This window comes from Anguilla rostrata, chromosome 9, assembly GCF_018555375.3.
Source record: "Anguilla rostrata isolate EN2019 chromosome 9, ASM1855537v3, whole genome shotgun sequence".
NCBI lineage: Eukaryota > Metazoa > Chordata > Actinopteri > Anguilliformes > Anguillidae > Anguilla > Anguilla rostrata.
Window position 1 is genome coordinate 10,131,110 of NC_057941.1, and position 20,965 is coordinate 10,152,074.

A 20,965-nucleotide genomic window follows, 5' to 3' on the forward strand; every position below is an offset into this window, starting at 1 on the left:
GTAATCAAAAATCTTTCTCTTCTCCATTTAACAGGAGTACTAATTTCCTCTCAAGGTTAATTAAAGGCATCCATTAGACAGTGGTGATTATTTCAAAGGGCACTGTATCAGCCTGCCTGCTTTTAGGGATCTTTGTTCTGTTTTGTGTGCCCAGGATGGTGCTGATTGCGGGGGTTTTGAAAGAGCACCATCGATCTCCCTTTGGAGACTGCTCTCTTCATCTCTGTATTCTCAATCTAACCTCACCATCGTCCGTCCTCATCTTTAGAATTAGGAAGCATTACACAGCGGCAAAATGTTATTAATATGTCTGGGTATTCTACTGACGACCACTGGCATGCACCCGGAAATGCAAGGAAGGGAATTAACATGAATGGCAAGGTACTTAACCTGAGTTAAAAAACCCTGAAAGACATGGTACACACACACACATGCATGCACGCACACACACACAACCATATAGTAAGCTCCATAATGTTTAGGACAAAGACATATTTTTTTGTGATTTTGGCTCTGTACTCCACAATTTTAGATTTGTAATCAAACGATTTACATGTGGTAAAGGTGCAGATTTTCAGCTTTTATTAAAGGGTTCATACAGTTTGATTTCACCATGTAAACATTGCAGAATTATACATAGTCCCCCATTTCACAATACAATAATGTTTGAGACAAATGGCTTCATAGGTGTTTCTGATTAGTCAGGTGTGTATATAAGAGAATGGGTATAAGAGAGCTTAAGAGAGGCTTGATTATAGGCTTTTGATTGCCTTTGGAGTCTATTATTGGCGTTTATTAACATGAGGACCAGAGTTGTGCCAAGGAAAGTCAAGGAAGCCATTTTGAGAAATAAGAAAAAAGCAGTCAAAGACATTGGTCAAACATTGGGTTTACCAAAATCAACTGTTTGGAACATCATTAAGAAGAAAGAGAACACTGGTGAACTCAGTTATCGCAAGGGTTTGCTAGGCCAAGAAGACCTCTACAGTTGAACGTTTGATGATCAAAGAATTTTCACTGTAACACCCCCCCCCCCCCCAATTGTCTGTCTGACCGATCAGAAACATTCTTCAGGTGGCAGGCGTGGATGTGTCAGTGACTATTGTCTGCCGAAGACTTCACAAACAGAACTGCAGAGACTACACTGCAAGATGTAAAAACTGCCACAAAAACAGGATGGCCAGGTTACAGTTTGCTAAGAAGTACATAAAACAGCCTGTAGAATTATGGAAAAAGGTCCTGTGGACAGAATGACTGAGATTCCCTTGTACCATATGGCAAGAGAAAAGTGTGGAGGCCAAAAGGAACTGCCCAAGATCAAAAGCACCCCCTCATCTGTAATACATGGTGGTGGGTTTGTTACAGTTTGGACATTTATAGTGGCCACAGGTCTGGGTTCACTTGTTTTCATTGATGATGTAACTGCTGGTAGCAGCAGCAGAACAAAGTGTTTTGAAGTGTATAGAAGCATCTTATCTGCTCAAGTTCAAGGAAACACCTCCAACCTCATTGGATGGTACTTTGTCCTACAGCAAGACAAAACATACTGCTGAAACAAAGAGTTTTTCCAAACCAAAAAATGAAAAATTCCTGATTGGCTAAGTCATTCAAGTGAAGTGAAGCCAACTGAACATGTGTTTCACATGCTGAAGAGAAAACCTAAGCAACTAGCTCTTTAAACTAGCAGTAGCCGAAGATGGCTGCAGTACAGGCCTGGCCGAGCTACACCAGAGAAGATACTCAACTCCTGGTAATGTCTTTGGGTCACAGACAAGTACTAAACATGATTACTTTCATTTACATAACATTTGGATGCCCTGAATGACACACACTGTAATTTCTACATGGTGAAAAGAAAGTGTATAAAAATACATATATAAAACAAGCTGTCACTTCTACATGGTGAAATAAATGAAAGTGTATAAAAATAACCTTAACTACAATCTGAGAATGTGCACATGTGAATTATTTGATTACAAATCTAAAATTGTGGACTACATTGATTAATCCAGCCAATGTTTTCTTACCACAGTTCCACTATGGTTATATTTCTGATTTTGGAGGAATTGGAGTGTTTTTCAGTCATACACTGACAGTGATATCATGTGATCAAAAGTGCACTTCATAACCTACTCCAAACTGTACGAGTGTCACATTTCTAGCATCAGGAATGTTGCAAGTAAATTGACTAGTTTTCTACTCCACAAGAGTCAGGATGGCCTTTTGCCCCTGCTGTTTCCCCCCCCAATTATTTTGCTGTGTAGCCTAGGCAGGCTAACTGGGCTGTACTGCATTCTCTTTCAGCATAACCACTGTCAACATTTTCTCCAAAACAAAAGTGAGATCGACAGAAAGAGAAAACAGAGAGATAGGCTAGATATATGAGACATGACAGTTTCCTGAGCTTCAGTCTTGAAGGAATGCTCACAACGCTCAAGACCAACAGAAAGAGTCTGTTGCTACACTATCACCTATTCAGGAGCGATGGATGAGCACATGAGTTTTTTCCTCCCTCTCACAAGGAGGGACTATAGAAATGGAGAAAAGGTTCACAGTCTCCTCTGCTGGAGGTCACCAGGGTTTGGGTCCAGTGTGGCTGTGAGCCTGTGGTCCCTCAGTTCCCCTCCATCTACACCGTCCCATGTAGGACTTCTCACCTGCTTGAGAGCCTACAGAGGCAGTTAATTAAATGTCCAATATATTGTGTGATTCCTGCAGTAATAATGCCTCTTTATCTGGGGAAGCATATGTCTCTTGCGTTCCAGCCACGTTATTCTAAGCTCCAGCAGAAGATAATGTGCATTTTACAATGTTATGTCTTAAGTGTAATGGATCATTGACCGTGAAAAAGTGTGTTAATAAATCTCTTAGGCTTTGTTAATTGCACCCAATGAAGTGTCGCTGTTAAAACAGGAAAGATGTAATGTGGAGAGCCGAACATAATGTCTTCCAGTTTTACAATTAACAGTTCACTAGGCAAATCGACCAAACAGCTTATAATTTGTTTGAGGCTTATTAACTTGTTTCTGTGGAAGTCAAGGTCATATTGCGAAATGCAAATGAAGCTGTTATGTACTTAACCCCTCCCCCCGATGCCAGTTCTGTGCTGGGTGGTGCATGAGCATGTGTTTGCATGCCTACACATGCCATACATGTTTTTGTGTGTGTGTGTGTGTGCGTGTGTATGCGTGGGCATACCTGTGTGTGTGTGTGTGTGTGTGTGTGTGCATGAACATGTGTGTGTTTGTGTGTGGGTTGTCTGTGCTAGTTATATAAAATGATGGGTACATTTACGAATGTTTCCATTCCAGAGTTACAGATACAGCACAATAAAAATTAACGGCTGAACAAAAATGAATTAAAATTTCCTAATCTTAAGGCCAAAAATATAAATAACAATTGGACTGTTTTTCATATAACAATGACACACTATTTCAATAAGGCATGGCACTATAGAACTTGGTACAACAGAACTGTGGAAAATGAATGCAAATGTATATTATATAGGCAAAATGAGTTAAAAGCTGGCACCATGTTATTTATTATATTTTAATGACCATATCCTCAATTAATCAAGCATGGTCAATGCACTTATGTCCAGGTACCAGTGTCACATTTACAGAAGAAGCACAGTATTAGAGAAGCAAATCTTGATTTTACAGATATGACAAGAGCAATATTTTTAATTGAGTGGTCTGGCCCCAAAGTGAATAGCTTTATAGTTAACGTATTAATCTCCTGTAAATCATTTGTGAACCTGAAAACGAGACTACACACAAAAATAGTTACACTAATGGTTTATGGAGTGGATCTACTGTGTACTGTTTGTGAGCTCAGAGAAAGACAGAAATGCTTCTGCTTCTCTTCAACTACACTTAAAGAGGGAAGACAGGTATAAACCCACACAAGATCAGAGGGAGAGAAGTAGGGAGAGAGTGGGTGGTGCTGAGAATTCATCCATCCACTGGATTTGCAATGCGTGTATATGGAAGTGAAGTGTGTGTGTGTGTGTGTGTGTGTGTGTGTAGGTGTGTGTGTTTGCGTGTGTGAGTGTGAGTGCATCTGTGTGTGTGGATTTGTCCATGCGTGTGCATGATTGTAGAACAACATTACAGTCAGAATTTGCCTTAGTGGAAATTCAACCATAATTTCACATCAAAAATGGCTAAATTAACAGATGAATTGTCACAATGAACAAAAATGCAGAAAACTATGTTTCATCTAATTAGCATCCAAGGCTATTTCCCAATTATTGTGTGCTAAAAATAATGCTTCTATCCACATTAATAAAATGTAAACACACCCTTTGTCCCACACACTGTCATAGGCAAGCTTTTGGTTTCATAAATTCTATTAATGAGGGAATTACTGTCAAGTTTATGACTGAATGAATGAGAGGAATGTTATGTTCTGGTGCAATGTGTGTATGTGTGTGTGTATATATATATATGTGTGTGTGTGTGTGTGTGGGCATGTATGTGCGCATGTGTATGAGTGTGTGTGTATGTGCATGTGTGTGTGCGTGTGAGACACAGCACGGTTGGTCCCCAGCAGAGGTGGGGCTGGAAGTAGGTCTCTGTCTCTCGCGCCTTCTCGGTTGACAGCTCACAAATTTGTGGCACAATCAGACGTCTGCAGCATTAGCACCAGTTTAATTCCCTCCACTGAATTCATAAAAAAAAAGCGGGGGGGAAAAAAAAAGAAATGCAAACCTGGGGCTCATCATTCTTCCTGGACTGGCTCCCGCAGATAAAGTACAGGCACTCCCACAATAAATTAGTGCGAAGTGAAGCATGCATATATCTATTGTGGGGATCTCCCGGGGGACCCTCTCGCCCGCGCCGCCGCTCGGAGGAGGCTGCCGTGTGACGGGCCTGGAGGAAGCCAAACGGCAACTCAAACGGAAACGCATTAAAGACAGAACGGCGAGGCAGAGCGACTGGATCGCTCCCAAACTCCATTTTGCCCGAGACGGAACAATGAGGGGACTTTCTTCGCAGCTGCTGTGCTCGGTCTGAGGTCTGAGGAGGGCCCAGACGATTTGAAATCTCCCTTCCAATCCGTTGGTGATAAAAAATAAAAAAAAATAGAGAGGACCCGGCACAAGCTAAACAAGGCGGTGTGTGAGTGTTCACACACAAGCATGCCTGTTACCCCCCTCCAACACACACACACACACACACATGCACACATATGTGCACTCACACATAAACACGCGCTAAACTCTATTTTAACCATACATATCACGCCTCTACCCTGTCAGGTAAACCACGATTCAAATTCCAATTCAAATCGACGGGTGGCTGGCGCTGTGAAAAAAAAAGCACAGTACATCCTGATTCATTCCCCTTAGCGTGGTGTCCCGGTGATGTATTGGATATGCACCTGTACATTTCATTTCACCGCACAGCGTGCACCTGGTGCACCTCGACGCCGGTGCTCATTACCCCTGCGCTGAGCGCGGCGCGCTCGCCTTCGCCTCGGCCCGTCCACCCCGCGCGCTGGATGGGATTTGTTCTGCCCCCTCAGCTCACCGGAAACGCGCTGAATGCTGATCTCAGATATTTGTTGCCTGTGCAGGCAAATCGACACAGAGGAACGGCGTAACTGTAATGCGTTGAGCCGGACGGCTGAGACAACTCAGGCTACGGGGCCCGAGGAGAAGGAGGCGTCACGAGCTGAGAGGAGCTGACGTGTAAACCGTGACAGGTCAGTGTCAAGGCGGGCATTGTAACACTGACATGCTTTAAATGTAGCATTTTATTAAAGGCGCCCCAGTCGAAGCGCTCTATAAATGTTTGGTGGTGTTATTATGCTATCCTGTCTTGCATGCGGCATGTTTGTGAGGGTGATGAAGCTTGTGACACATTGGCAGGACCAAGAGATATAGCTCTACTGACAGTGAAGTTCTCGGGGAATGTTCTTGTTGCAGGACTGTCTTGATAAACAAACAGCTATGTCACAACGTTAACAGAATGTGCCCCAATGTTGCAGAAATGTTCGGTGTTCACTGGATTTGTTCAGAAAGCCTCCTGACAGACAGTCTGTTGTACTGCTTTGACTGGGAAATCCTATTTTATTTTATGCTGTGTTTTGCAACCTCTTGGCCAGAGCTCCCTTGAAAAAGAGATTTTTATCTCAATGAATAAATAGAAGAAAAAAACATCAAAGATAAAAAGGCTTCCAATCAGAGGTTGTCCGGTACCTTTCAAAGACAATCTCCTCTACCTCATCATGTTTCCCAGAATAGCTTCAGCTCTTCACCTTCCTGCTCCGCACGCCCTGCATCACAACAAGACAGCTTCCTGCTCCATAAACCCAACATTACAGCAGAGACAGCTTCCTGCTCCATAAACCCAACATTACAGCAGAGACAGCTTCCTGTTCCATAAGCCCTACATTACAGCAGAGACAGCTTCCTGTTCCATAAGCCCTACATTACAGCAGAGACAGCTTCTTGTTCCATAAGCCCAGCATTACAGCAGAGACAGCTTCCTGTTCCATAAGCCCTACATTACAGCAGAGACAGCTTCCTGTTCCATAAGCCCTACATTACAGCAGAGACAGCTTCCTGTTCCATAAGCCCTACATTACAGCAGAGACAGCTTCCTGTTCCATAAGCCCTACATTACAATGGAGACAGCCTCCAGTTCCTTTAGCTTGACCCTTGATGGGCCCTGCTCCTCGGGTGTAAACCATTCCATGGTTGGAATCCACTGTACCTATTTTCAACTTTAAGAATCCTTGGCACTGAAAAGTTGTCACTGGCTTGGGCACAAAGGCAACGTGATCACTGCACGCCAGGCATGTATTGAGTGATCAGTGATGAATTTTCATTTTACTCTAAAGATCTGTAAAATATCAGGAGAGCCTTTGATGGCCTGTATATTTTACAATGGCCACAGTGATATGTTTTGCAATCTCAAATGAAATGGACTTATTGTTGGAGAGGTTGCAGCATTGCTTTCTGTTCACCCATTGCACCCGCCTGAGAGAGATAGAGAAAAGGAGAGGGAGAGGGAGAGAGAGAGACAGAGAGGGAGAGAGATGCGGTGCAGAGTTCAGACGAGGGCCTGGCAGAGAACAAACAATCATAGAAGGGAGAAAAAAAGCAAAGAACGGAGAGTAAAAAAAAAAAAAAAAACGGTCTTTGTTTGGCCAGGGTCTGTGTGTTGACACTGACTTGAGTTTGCTCCTTTGAGACCAGTGGGGCTGGCTCTGTCCTGGGCTTTGATATGCAAATGGGGAGGAGGAATAAAAAATGGTGCTTTCATAAGTGAAAGGAACATGGCCACAAGCCATGGCAGATGGAGCAGGCCCTATCAGCTTCCTATCTGTACCCTGAGGGCCATCAGATCAAACCCTCAGAGCACAGCGCAGGCTATTTCCAGTTAAAGCGGGCTGGGGGTGAGGGGAGGGAGGGGGGGGGACACCTGGGCACTAAATTGGCTTTTTTACATGCAGGAAGAAGCTGGGCATTAGCAATGAATCCGTAGGGCGTGAGGAATAAAAGCAGGTTTAAAGGGTTTTGGGACCTCTCTCTCTCTCTCTCTCTCTATCTAATGCTTAGTCTGTATGTCTCTCTGTCTCTCTCTTTTTGTCTCTTTCTCTGTCCCTTGCTCTTTTTCCCTCGCTGTCTCTCAAGGATTCAAATTTAAGTTCAAATCAATGGATAGCTGCAACTGCAAAGAGATACAGTGTATCCTGTCTCATTTCCTTGAAAAAGCATCCCGACGATGAATTAGATGTGAATAAGTATCGCAAGCACGGTGCCGGTGCATTTATTATGTTCAAATGTCTGATAAGGAATGACCCAGTATGGGCTGCAGAGTGAGGCAGTTTTCAACGTGGAGAGCAGTGTTTAACGTTTTGGCAAGCCCTCCTTCATTTTGCTCACGCCATTGCAGTGTCAGTGTGATGATGAAATTAATAATAAATACGGTGCATTGAAATTGAACCCAGCAAACTGAACTCTGCACATCATTAGAAGTCCTCTGAATTTTTCTGAGTTCATCAACCTCACCATTGCCCTTCACAAACCTGAGGGCCTGCTGTCCACAGACGCCCTCTGCCTCTGACGCCACCTCTCCATGGAAACGCCACCCATACTACGTCTGGGAAGGACCAAGTTTAGCAGTAGGAGAGCCCCTGGTTGGATATTTTGTGGCAAAAACGAGTGCCAATCAGGATAAGGGGCTCGAGAGAAGAATATGCTGCCCCCTCGCCATGCCGTTTGACAAATGCGAAAATGTTGCAGTTGGCTACCTTGTAACTTGGCCTATTTTGGCGTCCAATTAGTATGCTAATAACAGTAATTATGTTCTATACTGCATGTCTCGTCACCTAGAGGGTTTTTAAAATGATGAAATAATGAGAATAAACAAGCCGAGGCTGACATTTGCGGGGCCAGCCTAATTACTCACCGCGTGCCCGCCGGGGATTCGCCGCGTTAGCGGGCGGAGCGCTTCCCGCGCGTTCTCCCGGGCCGCCGCCATTGTGCAGGAATTAACTCGCCGCGGCCGTTTCCCGCCCGTGGGAAGCGATCGCTGGCGAGAGAGCCGCTCCTCGGCCCTGCTCCGCGCTCCCGGAGCCGCCGAAATCGGGCCGGGAGCGGCTCTCTCGTGCCGTCGCACCCACCCCCCCCCGGCCAACGCCCGCCACCGTCACTCACACGGGACGGAGGGGAGGAGAGGGGTGAAAAGGAGGGTGCGCCCCAAACGTAAAAAAAAACAAAAAAAACAACAAGGTGCGTTCGAACAGAAGCAGAGAAGGACAGGAGAAGGAGGGAAGATGAGTGTTTTAGTTTGTGGAGTTAGGAAGCGAGACGGGGGAAAATAAGCTAGCAAAACAGAAAGTGTTCGGAGTTCAGAAAAGGCCTTTGACCAGGCGTTTGTGGCGGACGAGTCAGTTTATTATGCCGCCAGTTATGTCCAGTCAGCCTTATTCTGGAAACACACTGCTCCTGGAATTCTGGGATGCCATTCAACTAGCTGTCAGTTGACACCTGTAAAAACATATTATTCAGATTCTCACAGCTTACTATTTTGGATATTACAGCCTACCTCTAAGCCTTCATTTAATGCTTCCTGACTCAAGTCAACTATTTGTCCGGAATGTTGGTTATGGTTATTGTCAGTGTGATATTGTGAGAAAATCTAAAGTCCCTCTAGTTGTGAAAGGGTCTGGGCATCTAGAGTATTACTAAGTTTGATTGCCTTTGCTGTTGTTAGTTAACTAGGTGTCGTGAATTCATTATACAATCTGAATATCTTTTTTGCTTTTTGTCAAAGCCAATTTTCTGTTTTGTTGATATATTGATAATAATCTATTGACTGTATTTGACTGATCTTAGACCGTGTTATGCATTTTGGCTCTATTTCAGAAAAAAAATGTTTCATACTATTTTCGCTATCTCTCTATTCAACTTTTATTGAAGCCTGGGACCAATTTACGGGAATCTGTTATAGTCTTTCCTATGGGGCTTTTAACAATGAAACTACAAATGTTATCATCAAAATTATTTCAACTGCTTAACTGCTTTAAAAAACAATTTTAGATTATACATAATCACATATAACTTGCTATTACTCGGATATTTCAACCTCTCCACCAACAGGCATAATTCTCTTACAATGTATTCCAGCACACCTCTTGGAAGATTTGTCTTTTTCCACCAGGAAGCCTGTCTGTCTCTTTTCAGCTCCTCCCTCCCACTTCCTGTTTAGGAGTCCATCCACATCCTGCCACATTTCTTCTGCCGTGCAGTGGCTGTATGCTAAGGAGGTGAGGGAATTCTCCATGTCTGATTATAACATCTAATTGCAGCAATGTGTTTGTGTGTCCCTCAAGAGCCCTGAGTGAAAAAAACCAACATCGTTAAAACAACCAAGGGAAACAAAACACAATGCTTCACAAATACACTGTCACACCTACACACTGCTGCACAAACCCACTATGGTACGAACATACTGTCACACAAACACACTACCGCGCAAACACACTGTCACACAAATGCACTGCTGTACAAACCCACTACCGCACAAACATACTGTCACACAAACACACTATCGCACAAACACACTGTCACACAAACACACTGCTGTGCAAACCCACTACCGCACAAGCATACTGTTACTCAAACACACTGTCACACAAACATACTGTTACACAAATTCACTGTCACTGCGGTTCATTGTGGTGCACTGCTGTGCATCGTGATGAACTGTGGTGCACTGTGGGAAACTGTGATACATTGTGAGGAACTGTGTTGCATTCTGGAGAAATGTTGTGCATTGTGGTGCATTGTGCAACGGGTCACATGCTTGTGGTATTTTTGTACTGGTACAACAAATGACATGACACAAATTTTCAAAGTCAGTTTCTTTTCCCTCAGATTGACAGACTGACCAAAGCCACACATTTTAGGCACATCTCTTAGCAACCCTGTGGCCAGTGCAGAATTAACATGGCATTAGACATTGCACATCAAGTTCAGATCATTACCCCTTCTGTAATTAGCAAAAGAATATATAATTAAATAAATAAAAATAGTCTCTAAATCACCTATTCCAGTCAGATGGCCTTAATTAAGTGTAAGCTCTTAATTTATTATAAATATTAAGGGATCTATTTACTAGCAATAACTAACCCATTAAGAGCTAATCAGTGGCTCTTTAGGGTTTCAGACCTGGCAGAGTGATGAATTGGGTGGCACTTGGGGACAAATTGAGGAGAAACGAGATTGATATGTGGCTGGAACACCTTGAGAGCACATTCGACTTTTGACTCAGCGGCAAACGTCCACCCTCGAACAAGGCCGCCTACCGTGCAAGGCACCCACGCTGCACGGTCTTCCCTTTCAGATCCCGGTCCAGGTCCGAGAAGGGGAACACACCTTGGCCCTCGTTGTGCCATCGGTCAGCACGTGACAAAACGGGCCTCGTGATTACACTGTAAGTCGTGTGAAGAAGGGGGCTTTGATATCACCCTGTTTCCCTGGAAGATTCAAAGCAGCGCTTTCGTGCGGCGGCAGTTTCAAATGAAACGGGCCCCGACAAGTACAGGGGCCCCAGACGCCCACAAGAATGAAAAAAAAAAAATGTTAGGAATAAGATTTAAAATTTATAAAGTTGCCCTCAAAACAGCCAAGCATTCGCCATTTGAAGCTACACTGTGGCACATCCGATTACTTTCCTGAACTCTGACATTTCTATGACACTGTCCTTGACAAACTATGTTGACGACCAAAGATACCGGTTTTTAAACTTTCAGACTACTCTGTAAACATATTCTGATGTAGTACTCTGAGGAGGCAGTCCATTTTTAGGCTTGTCTCTGATACAAACATAGCATTGACAGGCCTCTTAAAACTTAGCTGCATCTATCTAGATAGCTAGCTAGTGTTAGAAACCCCATGAAAATAATTGGCGCTAGCGGTGCTTCATAACAAACCTTGCAAACTCCAGCCGACTCATGCAATTCTGTGTGATTGCAAAGGCAATAAAGTCCCTTTTGGTGTCTGTGATATCAGTCATTAGTGGGCTAGCTCGTGCTGCCTGCTCTTAAAGATGTATAGAAACTAGAAAGGAAACAAGGTAAACGTTAACTAAATAGCTTGTCATTTTTCCCTGCTTTTATTTATGTGGAGTGGTAACACGCATAAACCCCCCCCCCAAAACAAATGATTTTGTGTATCGCTTGTATATAGGATTTCAAGCATCCGGCCTGCCTTTCTCAAAAGCCATGAAAAAGTATAGCCAGCACGTAGGCCTAATCGAGATTTAAGATTTGTTTGTTTTTTTCACAGTTGTGAAAGCTTTAAAGAACAAATAAAAAGCTTTCATTTTTTTGTGAATAAGGTTTAGCATTTACTTAAGCTTTCGGTGGTGTTGAAATTAAAGTGTTCTGTAGGCTCACATAGGCAAGTGGCCGGTGGGGCAGTGGTGAAAGGGCCTCATGATAGAGTTTTGAAACGGGCCCCCATGGGGCCACAGAATGTCCCTGCTTTCATGTGAGCTCTCCCCCCTCACTGTGGAGCCCCCTCTCTGGCTGCTCCACACAAGTGTCTACAATTTATCTCCCTTTGCTGGTGCATTACCGTGTCTCTCATTTTCCTCAAAGCAAAGCACCCCCTTGGATTACAGTGCTTGGCAAATGTTTGTTGCGACACCCTCGAATGTTCAGGACAAAGGAAATCTCTGGTTTGTCTTTGCGTCTCATTGCTTTCATCAATAGTTGCATTAGTGTTTTGGATACAATTATTGCTGTTATCACTGCCGCTGTCTCTTTATGGAAGTGATGCTTTCAAAAGCCAAAATTACAGTAGTAATTGAAGCCATAGGGGGAGTTTAGAATGTGTGTAATTATGCCATCACAAAACAAGGAGCTGATGGTAGGAAAAGCAAAGCAACATTCAGACAGTGTTGTGGAAATACTCACAGTAGGAAACAGATGTTGCATGTACTGTGCACACAACAAAGATCCAGAAAGGGAAACCATTGTTTTTCGCTCAAAAATTTTATATAGAAGACATAAGCCTGGCTTGATATAAGCCTTTTCATTCTTTAAATAAGAGTGAAAAATGCATTTGGCTTTATTCATTTTTTTATTGTATGTTTGCCATGACAATGGTGCAACTGTGTGGCAATTATGTCTGTAATCTCCATCTTTCAATTTTGTATAGACTTAGTGCAAACGTGTACAAATTCTTATTTGGAAAATATTGTTTAAATCTTCTGGTGCACTATTTTGGACGATGTCTCAACCTTATTTTTCCTAGCGCTAATTAAGTGGAATTGAACACCTTTCGATAGCCACATTCTATAAGCTATCCATGATTAATTGGAAGATTGATGGACACGCCCCTTTTACTCTATAGGCTTACGTTCATTTTGTCTTCATCAGAGTGAATTGTAGACCGCTTGAGCTAAACACTCCTCTTTAATCCCATAGGTTGATCACTGTGTCACTTTGTTAGTCCTAGCCACTTACATGTGTTTCTATGTGTACGTATATATGCTGCCTGTTTTTGGCTGGACCGCAACAGCGGGGACAGCCCTACAAACGCGAATGTCTGTGACTGAGTGACTGAGTGATGAAGTTACACCATTGGTCGGCCGAGTTATGAAGTTACACCATTGGTCGGCCGGATCACATGTGTTAGGTCCAGCCGTATACTAGGTTTTAACCTGGTCTTGTTTCTTTCACACCTGTTTGCTCTGACGAAGGTCTCTGAAACGTCAGTATTAAAGTGTTTGTGTTGCAGGTAAGCAGTGTTGCAGCAAATCTTTTTTCCACTTAATTCTTGGCTTTCATGCTCCATTTGTTGGCACCTGCAAAGACAGGTGTGCATTTAAGCATTTGAGTATTCCGTAACTGAAATTAAACAGTCTTTGTCACATAACCCTTCAGCACTCTGCTTTCTACGTTAAAGTGGAACCAGCAGATCTGAAGTTCTAATGCTCCATTATGTGACTGATTCCTTACTTTTATTGTGTGTTCAGAGCACAATATCTCAGCCTCAGTCAGTGTAGCATCTGTGTCTGCCTCCATTTTGGCTCATACATCCTGTACCCTCATTAAAGTATGACTTTCTAAAGTTTGTACCAGTCCCTAATGCACACAGTTCAGTCTTTGTTACATTAACATTACATGACCATTACTCAGGCATCAGTAACATGACTATTTTCATTTTGCTTTGCAAGTTTTCCTTTCAACTGCATTAGCTTTAAAAGCTTCCTGTATAACTTTAACCTGTTGTCAATTTGTTTTGTCACTATAATGGACAGTCCCGCATTGAATATCAGTGATAACATTAAGTCTTTATTGTAGGCTGCTGAACAATCGATCTCACGGGTCTTTACTTTAAAAGCTACACACAAAGATTGCTTACTCACTTTTAGCTTACTAACTTTATGCAGCATCAATGAAGTAGTCCACTTGCGAGCTATTTTTGTTTAAGCATTATGGTGTAAGAATTCTGTTGTGTCCCAACAGATATAGTAGTAATCAGCTTATATACTGTACAACTCAACAAAGCACATATATGTTACATTTATGAGGTCCATGTTCATTTGAGAAATAATCCAGTGAGAAATCACAGGCTGGGTGACCGTACATAGCTTCACTCTAATTGTCTTTGTGGAAAGTACTAGATCCTCCACCTGGTCCAGCATGTTGGCTTGCGGCAATGACATGACAGTTTATAATATCACATGATGTGTGAGGTATCCATTGTGCATAGTTCACATAAATCAGTACTCTTTAAACTTTTCTCATGCATCACCAACTCTGCTGTTTTATTTGACCTAAAACATTATACTATGATCTGTATTTTCACTGCTGCCTTGTTCTCACAAGTGTGGTTTTTAAGATTCAGGTACAAAAATAATGCATTCTGGGAGACTGTAGTTTAACCGTAAAGTGATATTGTTTGTTGTAGTTTAACTGAACCTTATTACTGCAAGAAATGTATTTACCATTGCATTCATGCTACAATAGGGACTAAGGACAATGTTTTTTAATGGGATTATAATGCAGTTTTAAACTAGATACTTCAATTCATCTCTTTTCTCTAGCTCCTCACCACAAAGTAGTCTAGATAAATTCAGCTGTAACAGTCTTCTAGGAGAGAGTATGATTTGTGTTTCTGGAGTGGTATCACTCCAGAGGTGGGCTTTTGGTGATCTAGGTTGACCCACAAAAATCAGCAGGTAAAAGTATGACATGCCTCAGCGATAGGAGCTTTGTGTGCTGATCGGTTGACTGACATCAACTGCTCTAAGCATATTTATTAGTCACAAAAATAAGGAAGAGAAGGATGGATGCATTAGAGTTACAGTCAGATAACAAATAGCTGATAGGCAATGATAAGGTCTCTGGGCTTTCTGCTTTCCAGCCTTCAGTATCTGTTATTCACATTAATGAAATCATTATTCAGATAAGGGTGAAATTTACACCTGAAATATACTCACTGATTGCCTCTCAAACAGTGGCATTGGAGGAAAACTGCTTTGAAAATGGACGGCTCCACTCATTTCCAGAATCAAAATTGACACCCACACTAGTGCTCCCTAATTTCAAACACAAATTAAACATGAGAGCATTAATAGCAAATGTTTCAGAAGGATATGGAAAAAAAATAAAAAATCTTAAAATGAGAGGCAGGTATTCATTTTGGAGCAGGTTGTGAATCGTTAAAACATCAAAGGATCTTTTCTGACCTGGGCTGGAAAAGAGTATATTTCCTGTGTGGGGGAAAAAAATGAGCTCTTGTGCATTTAGATTTATTCTAGAATAACCCGAGAGGCTCTCCACACCGTAGTGCGGTGTGTGCAGTCTGGGTTAAAGCCATCGGCATGTTTCCCCCCTCAGTCAGGAACCTCAGTTAAGATGCTATTTGAACACCTGGGGCCTCACATATGGACCAGTTAAAAAAATTGTGCGTACGCATGATTCATGACACGTGCGTACGAATGAAAAAAGTTTCGTAAAAAGCACATATGCGCACGTTTCATTTATAAATCACAGATATCGCTAAAAATGTGCGCTCGTGAACGAGCTTTACGCCTCCACCCAGTGAATGCTCTCAATTATCCTTAAATGCTGGTATCATATATCTATTTTCACTATTTAAATCGCATGGAAATTGCAGTAAAATGCTGCTAAATAATGCAGTTGTAGTTGTAGTGAAACATAAGGAAACATAATGGCAAAAAGTAACAAAAAAAATGTGCAAGAAAATTTGCCTGCTCCATAAAAACATTCTCATGGTGTATCACCCCTTTCGCAAGGTCTTCCAGGGCTAGTGTAGCATGGTCCTTTGAATGCGAGTAGTTGATCACACATAGGTTTTTATAGTCATGTGTATAACGAGTTAATACTTCACACCTGCAAAGCAATTTGCATAGTATTCTAGTTGCCATTGATTTCAAACATGTTTCTTAGCCTACTTGGTCGTGCAGTTAGTTAGCTACTTCTGTTAGTTTAACACACTATTGGTTAGATACTTCTGTTAGTTTAACAAAATATTTTAACGTCACGGCTGAATTCTTAATGTGAATGTTAGCCTATGTTTCAGGAGTGGCCTTTTTATTATTGTACTCTGTGTATAGATGTTTAATACAACCCACATTAATGGCACGTGTAGGTATTAATGGCATTTTTTGTGGGAATTTTGTGTATATTATTCATATATCGCTGTCGCCTTTAAACAACCAAACTCGTTTACACTGTCCTGTTCATACACACTTCATGCTCTTCACATATCAAGGCTGTTGAGAGATCGGGGAGGGAAAACGTGACTCATGCCTCCAACACAGCTGAACCACCACAAGGAATAGTTCGCTCTCGGTCTCAACATTGGTGTGGATTTCGGCATATGCCTAACTTACGATCAAATGTCTGCTTATGATCGTTTTATGCACGAGGCCCCAGATTTTCAAACTTCCCTCTCAGACAGCATAAAATAAAACAACAGCCCACCTTTAGACCTTCTCCATGTGTTTCAGTGTATTTAATATCATCACTCTCCTTCATTGTTTTGTTGCCCACATCCCTTTTTCTTTTTGAGGCAGAGAAGGCACAGAGACACCGGCGTTCCTCGGTGGCAAGTTCTGGAATAAGAGGCAAGAGTCCGAGAACGAAAAAAAAAACCAAAAAAAAAAATACACAAACAGAGGTAACCTCACAGTCGTGGCGCAGTTAGAGGACGTACTGTAGATAATGGGCTAATGGGATTCAGGTTCAGAAGCACCAACGCGCTAATTGAATTAATGTAATATGCGGCTTCAGATAAAGATTTCCTCCCCTGAATATTATTTCAGCTTGCGAGATTTGCTCCATTGTCTCTGCCGGGTCGTCTTCAGGGGCCTCGCGCCATCCACAGCAAGTGGCCGCTAGAGGGGAGGATTATCAGCGCACAGATGAATAGGTCTTTGTGAGGGACATAGGGGAGAGAGAGAGAGCGAGAGAGAGAGTGGGGGAGAGAGGGGGAGTGAGGGAGAGAGAGAGAGAGAGAGAGAGGAGAGAGAGAGAGAGAGAGAGAGAGAGAGAGAGAGAGATGCGGTATAGAACACTGTCTTTGTCTCCATCACTGCAATCATACAGGCAGGGGAACGGTAGTGCTGAACCAACAGTGCAGTCATCACTGTGTTTCTACTGCAGGGGCCGATAACAGCACAAGACAATGCAGAGGAATGCTGATCTTTTTGGTTCTGCAGTTCACTGTAGAAAAAAGCTAAATGAATGAATGAATGAATTAATGGATGAATAATAATAATAATAATAATAATAATAATAAATGTATTATCTCATTTTGAACCGTTCAATATGAATCTGTTCATTAAAATATTAATATTAATTCTCAGTCACGACCAAAATATAAATATATTTTCATGTTTCAGTATGAAAGTAAACACGGTGTATTTACTCATATTTAGGACTACTAATAGCACTATAATTGGTCTGAAGCCCTCTCTCATGGGAAGTGATTGGTTGACTGTAAGACTTTGGTTCATGTGAGTCATGTGTGTTCATGTTTCCATTGTGGTGCCAGCACTCTGTCTGCGAGTCCACCACTATGAGTAAATCATGCACTGAGCATTGAGCCTTTAGCCCTAAGCCTTTAGCCCTGGGAACTGAGCCCTGAGCACTGAACCCTGAACCCTGAGCACTGAGCCTTTATCCCTGGGCACTGAACCCTGAGCACTGAACCCTGAGCACTGAGCCTATATCCCTGAGCACTGAACCCTGAGCACTGAACCCTGAGCACTGAGCCTATATCCCTGAGCACTGAACCCTGAGCACTGAACCCTGAGCACTGAGCCTATATCCCTGGGCACTGAACCCTGAGCACTGAACCCTCAGCCATGAGTACTGAACCCTAAGCCCTGAGCGCTGAACCCTGAGCACTAAACCCTGAACCCTGAACCCTGAGCACTGAGCACTGAACCCTGAGCCCTGCGCACTGAATCCTGAGCCCTGGGCACTGAGTCCTGAGCACTGAACCCTGAGCCCTGAGCACTGAATCCTGAGCCCTGGGCACCGAGTCCTGAGCACTGAACCCTAAGCCCTGAGCACTGAGCATTGAACCCTTGGCACTGAGCACTAAGTCTTGAGCATTGAACCCTTGGCACTGAGTCCTGAGCACTGAATCCTAATCACTGAGCCCTAAGCATTGAGCCCTTGGTACTGAACACTAAGCCCTGAGCATTGAGCCCTTGGTACTGAGCTGGCTGTGCTGGAGCCCAGCATGTGGGTGAGCTGCTCTGGCCTGACCTGTTAATCCCTGAGAGCCTGCTTAGCCTGGGCTGGGCCCTTGAGCCCACAGCTGGCTCCATCAGGACCATCCTCAGAGAATGAGTAGAACACTACCAGTTCTAGATCATGGGTCCTAGAATCTGATCTGGTGCTCTATGGGACATGCCCAGGTGTGGAAGGCTTGAGTCCTCTCATGCTGTTATTAACTGCAGGTCTGTGATGTTTCTGTGCCTGAATCTCCAAGCCAATGCAACTGAGAGAAGGCAACCCCATAGCCAATATGACATTCATGCTGTCAAAGGAAACAAATGTGACTAAATGTGTTGGCCAGGGCTAGAGAGAGCAGACAAGCCTAGAGCCAAAATGGCTGTCCTGCTGCCTGTGGAAAAAACACTGGAGGGGCCACAGATGCGTTCCGCCGTTCTCAATTTCAAACCTGCCCCTTCCATCTCAGAGCGGTCATGGGTGAGCTGGCTGTTGGAATGGCCAGAAAGCCTCCTTTCCCTTGCATACGTGCAGCTGTGGGTTCTGCCAACTGCCAGCCCCTGCCAAGCTGAAACAAACACACATGCAAATTTTGTGACATGTTCAAAATCCAGAATAATGGGGATCAAGATGTGGTGGCTAATATCCAGGGTCTGTGTGGAACAGGGAGGAGAATTACAAACCTCACTACAACTGACTGTGAAAATCTCCAAAACAAAGCGGCATTAAGTTATTTCCTATGAAAGCTGAGTGCCTGGGATAAATTTATTCATCTTTTGCACAGCTTGTGCATCTCACTCAGTTTTTACCTGTTTTCACAAACCATGAAAAACAGCCCCAGAACATTATTTTTCCTCCGCCAAACTTTACAGGTGGCGCTATGCATTAGTGTAGCATTCTCCTGGCATTCACCAAACCGCTGATTTGTCAGTTAGACTGCCAGATATGAAGCGTGATTCATCACTCCAGAGAACATGTTTCCACTGCTCCAGAGCACAATCTTGGTGAGCTCTACGCCACTCCAGCTGATGTTGGCATTGTGAATGGTGATCTTAGGCTTGTGTGTGGCTGCTCGGCCATGGAAACCCATTTCATGAAGTTCCCGACGATCAGTTCTTGTGCAAATGTTTGCTTCCAGAGGCAGTCTGGAACTCAGTATTGAGTGTTGCAACTGAGGATAGACAATTTTTACGTGCTACGCGCTTTAGAACTTGGCTATCCCATTCTATGAGTTTGTGTGGCTTAGTGCTTAGCAGCTGAGCTGTTGTTGCTCCTAGACGTTTCCACTTCACAATAACACACTTACAGTTGACCAGGGCAGCTCTAGACAAACGGACTTGTTGGAGAGGTGGCATCCTATGACAAGTGCCAAGTCACTGAACTCTTCAGTACGACCCATTCTACGGCCAGTGTTTGTCTATGGAGATTGCATGGCTGTATGTTTGATTTTATGCACTTGTCAGCATTGGGTGTAGCTGAAGTAGCCAAGTATCCACTCATTAGAAGCGGTGTCCACATACATTTGGCGATATAGTGTAGATACAGAGTACTTCTTAATATTTATATTTCTTACTCCCTATTCTTCATAATATTCATTGACAATGTGACATTGTAATTTCTACAGGTTTTAAGTGCTAAATGCATGTAGTCCTCTTCTTTTCAAATGGCTTCTGCTCATTTTAGACACCCCACTCTGCCTAACCCCCTCTCCCCCCCCCACACACACACACAGTAATCCAGGTCTGCAGAGCCATTTCTGCACCCCAGCAGTGAATGGGACTGGCGCTGTATCATTGTGTGGGTGTAATGATGGAGAATGGGGGCCTGAATGGAAACATGGGAACAGGCCACTGAGCGCTGGTGGGGGAAGAGGGAGAAGCCAGGATGGACGGAGAAGCAGAGGGATTATCCTGAAAACGATCCTTGTGAGGCTGCAGTCGACCCCCCAAGACCCCTCATCCCCCAGGCAGAACTAAGCTCAGCTGCTGTGTCTCCCCATTACAGACTGGCATCTGTCCCTGCTTCTTTTAGTATTCTAGTACATTCCTGGAAAGTTATGGTAAATGCTTCAAACTGAAATTGTCCAGTTTCCTGAATGTCCCTTGAATTTTTAAGAAAGGCAGTCTATAAAATATATCACTGCAGAAAGGTGTGTGTATAAGCAGAGAAGTGGGGAATGTGTGAGTAGTGAGGTGGAGAGTGTCTGTAGAAAGAGGTGTGTGTGAGTAGAGAGGTGGAGAGTGTCTGTAGAAAGAGGTGTGTGTGAGTAGAGAGGTGGAGAGTGTCTGTAGAAAGAGGTGTGTGTCAGTAGAGAGGTGGAGAGTGTCTGTAGAGAGGTGTGTGTCAGTAGAGAGGTGGAGAGTATCTGTAGAAAGAGGTGAGCGTGTTTATGAGTAGAGAGGTGGAGAGTGTCTGTAGAAAGAGGTGAGCGTGTTTATGAGTAGAGAGGTGGAGAGTGTCTGTAGAAAGAGGTGAGCGTGTTTATGAGTAGAGAGGTGGAGACTGTCTGTAGAAAGAGGTGAACGTGTGCGGGGAAAGGACAGAAAGAGCGAGACTCCGCATGACGTCAGCCTCCTCCCGCTGAGCGTGTGCGAGCGGGTTAATTGGGGTCTGCCCCGTGTGAGAGGCCAGGGTGGTACAGAGACCTGAGGAGGGGGGGCCCAGGGAGAGAGAGGTTAATGAGGACTCGCTTTACTTACTTTCTCTCTGTGCTCTCTACCAA